Source organism: Myotis davidii, unplaced genomic scaffold (genome assembly GCF_000327345.1).
Source record: "Myotis davidii unplaced genomic scaffold, ASM32734v1 scaffold205, whole genome shotgun sequence".
NCBI lineage: Eukaryota > Metazoa > Chordata > Mammalia > Chiroptera > Vespertilionidae > Myotis > Myotis davidii.
Window position 1 is genome coordinate 192,487 of NW_006297573.1, and position 4,190 is coordinate 196,676.

The following is a 4,190-nucleotide window of genomic DNA, read 5'->3' on the forward strand; positions in this document are numbered from 1 at the left end:
CTCCCACTGGAGATGTGCCCGCAACCCAGGCACACGCCCTTGACCGGAATCGAACCTGGGACCCTTCAGTCCACAGGCCGACGCTCTATCCACTGAGCCAAACCAGTTTCGGCAATATTTAGTAATTTTCATTAACTCTATTTTACAAATGAGGCATAGGGAGATTTAAACAATTGGCCACAAGAACCATAGAGCTAGCTTCAAGGGTAGATTCCAGGTCTCTGTGATTTCTGAGCTTATAGGCTGTCCAGTCTCCTATATTTCAAGAACTGGTTGTTGGATAAACTAGAAAAAAATTGATTCTTGAAATAGATATTTAGTTCTAATCCTATTTTTGTGTTAGCGGTCAATAGGAAACAATCTAAATACCCACCAACAGGAAATTGGATGAATAAATCATGTATTCCTATAGCAGAAAACTATTTAGTAATTACAATGAATGAAGAGGAGTTGTGTATATCATCATGACGGAATCTTTAAAAATATAAAGTTGAGCTAAAAAAGCAAATTGCTGAAGGATAAATATACAATATAATTATCACTTATATCATTTAGTACCTGCCAAACAATACTATTGTAAACAAAGACAGTGTGCATTTTAAGAATTTCAGATTTGAATTCTTTCCGTATTGACTGCACTCATTTGTCAAACTGCCTTATGGTTAAAAAAGGAAGAAGTTAGTGAAATCTTTGTGAGATAAGCATTCTCCAATGTTGGTCTTACTTCTTAGAAGAAGCAAACAAAACCAAAGTCTTGACTTTTACTTTGGTGCTCTGTACACCTTGCCAGGTTTAGGGACAGGCCAGTTTTCATTTAGCTTTAGTCCCTAATTCAGGGTGTAGCTTTGATAATAGGGACTGGGCGGGGCTCCTGCCTTGAGAAAGGTGGTTTCCTTTGGAGTTAGTATTTTCTGGAGCTTCTACTGAAGCTCCAGGACAGAGTATGGTAGGAAGGCGATGCGTTAAGTGGATGTTGAACATCAGGTTGACAGACCTTCTGTCTGTATTGAAAACTTGAAATATCTGCCGAAACCGGTTTGGCTCAGTGGATGGAGCATCGGCCTGCGGACTGAAAGGTCCCAGGTTCGATTCCGGTCAAGGGCATGTACCTGGTTTGCGGGCACATCCCCAGTGGGAGATGTGCAGGAGGCAGCTGATCGATGTTTCTCTCTCATCAATGTTTCCAACTCTCTATCTCTCTCCCTTCCTCTCTGTGAAAAATCAATAAAATATATTTAAAAAAAAAAAGAAAACTTGAAATATCTGATTCTCATTTTTAAAGTAATTACGTATCTGCTGAAAAAGTCAATGACAATTGACCTTCCCTCCCTCCCAAGGTGAAATTTGCTCCCATTAGTGGCATCTCTGCTGTCGTTCTCTGTTATTACCTCTTTCAAAGTACTTTCCCGTGGTTGTTGAAAATTGTAGGAATTTTCTGCATTATCAGAATGCAGATGATAATTCATTGTTAAGAAGATAAGTTAGATGTTGTACACAGTGATCTTGTATTGTGCACAATAGGCACCAGAAAACTAGGTCCCTGATTTAGTGACAGATAAAATGGTTTTTTGGGGAAAAGCCCAGAAGGAGGAAGGAGGGTGAACATTGATGAGAAGGGTATCTAAAACCTAGTTTGGCCTATTTCACAATTTGCCATGATTGTTTTGAATATTGCAAGCATGCCCAAAATGGCATGATCATATTTTTGTAGATAACTTAAGGACACGCAGTATGTGGTGTGGGAGAACTGAAGAGAATATTTGAGGTGGAAACTAATCATTAGTGAAGAGTATGAATTCGTAGGTCTTTTCAGTGAGGGACTGGCTAATGATCAGAGATCCATGTGTGTGAAAATTGTCCGTATTGTTATTTTTTGTCAATCATTGGAGAAAATTGCCACCAATAGGAATACAAAAGCATATGATAAAAACAGTTTAACTTTGTTCATTCCAAGTGGCAAGTTACAGGCAGGATATTGATATGCATTGATTAACTTGAATAGTTCAATGAGAAAATTAGTATTTAGCCAACTGAACACTTCTAAAGAATTGACTCAATTTTCAGTTCTGATTCCCAGTTTAACATGGTATCTTTCTGCTTCAATTTCAACATATCCTGAATATCTATCATTAAGTGGACTTAACATTGCACATGGCTTAAGCATATGGCCCCCAAATAACAGAATCATTCTGGAATTTATATATGTTTCTGAAAGTCCAGGAATAAAGTATAGTGCAGTGATGGTGAACCTTTTGAGCTCGGCGTGTCAGCATTTTGAAAAACCCTAACTTAACTCAGGTTCCTCATTCATTCATTGATCTGTCTTGAATCTGCATTAGTGTGGCATCAGTTTTGTTTATCAGTTAAAGTGAAAAGCCACCATTTCTCTTTGGCTAGGAGAGTTTGTTTTCCATTTAATGTTGAGCTGTGAGGACAGTGGCATGATGATTAGACACAACCTGAGCTTTGCACCCCAAAGGAAGCATTAGAAACTCAAAGTTGTTCGTAAACTTCAATTTTTGAGTATCTTTTGAAATCATGACTTCATTTACATTGAATAGCTTTTAGTTTGTTCAAAATCCCTGGCTCCCTTGAGCTCTGGGGAATTCCAATTGCAGAGTTACATATATGCAGCCTGATTGTCCCAATTCCCATCTGCAGTTAAGAGGCTGAGTACCTGCACTTTCTCAAATAGCCAGTTATCTTTTTCTCCCAAATTTTAAAGATAAAAGCATAAGCAAGCATGTCAAACTCACGGCCGGTGGGCCGCATGCCTTGTTATTTGGCCCATGTTAGCCTTTGAGTTTGACATGATTGGCATAAGGTGTCTTGTTAAGTTCAAGTTAGAAGTATAAAAGATCTTGGGGAGTTTCATTCTTTTCTGCTATTAGGCGTCTGAAAAGTGTGTTTCTCAGGGTACTTGCTTTAAATTCTTCAACTGAGGAGGTTAATAAATCTTTTCAATAGTTTTCTCCACTTAGAAATTTAAATCAAATTAAATTTTATCTATGCATCAGTTTTCTTTCCCCCACCCAAATATTCAATTAATTGGTAATGGCTAAGGGCTGGGTACTTCTTTTTAAAAGCCACAATATTATAATAATTTCTTTCAGTCAAATCCTACAGTGAACCAGACATGAAAAATTCATGGTACAAACTCTCTTGATCAATACGGAGTAGAAGCTGCTGAGCTTAATGAACCACTTATTCTCTGGAGGCTGTACAACTATGGAGACAGTGGCACACTGTGGCATTTTAATGTTTAGATTATGACCTATTGTAGGTAGCCTATCTGTGACAAGTTAGAGTCAGCTTTGCCATGTTTAAGCAAATTTGAAATTTCTTGCTATAAGCAATGTTGGTTTCTCAGCCTAGCCAAATTGGCCTGCTAGGGGAGACAAAGCAGGAACACAGGAGGCCAAAAGTGGTAAGGGATTATAAATTTATTAGGTCATCTGGAAACCCAGACGGACTGAGCTCCAAAATGGTGCCGGCACTCAGGGGCAGGGGAGTCAGAGATTTTAAAAAACTTTAGGTGGGTTTTTTTGGTGGGGAACTCTCTGGGTGAGTCCAGATCCTGGGGAAGTCTGGAGGGAAAAGATAATGGTCTTAGCAAGTAGAATATGGTCTGAGCGAAAGGGAATGTCAGTTATGAAGTGATCTAAAAGTCAGTTCTCAGGGTAGGGGGTGTCGATTCAATTATTTGATCAGACCTCACAAGGTCAAAGTTGTTTGGCTGAAGATTTCCTACGATTATAACGTGAGTGCTGCTTGCTGGATGTTCAGTTGTAGCTACATTTCTTCCTTCTGTCCTTATATATTCTTAAGGTTTTAGTCCCCTTCCCTAGATTTAACTCTAGTAATTTTCCAGACCTGCCTTGAGGACATAGGTTAGCCTTTATTAACTACTAGAGGCCCAGTGCACGAAATACAAGCTCTTGGGTGGGAGGGATCCCGCAGCCCAGACTGCGAGAGGGTGCAGGCCAGGCCGAGGGACCCCACCGGGGAACAATTTGGGCCAGGTAGGGATTCAGGAAGTTGGCCAGCCAGGGAGGGACTGCAGGAGGCCTCCAGGGCTTGTCTGGCCCTTCTCGGCCAGACCCCAGCAGCAAGCTAACCTATCAGTTGGAGCATCTGCCCCCTGGTGGTCAGTGCACATCATAGCAGCGGTTGAGAGGCCTTAGCATAGC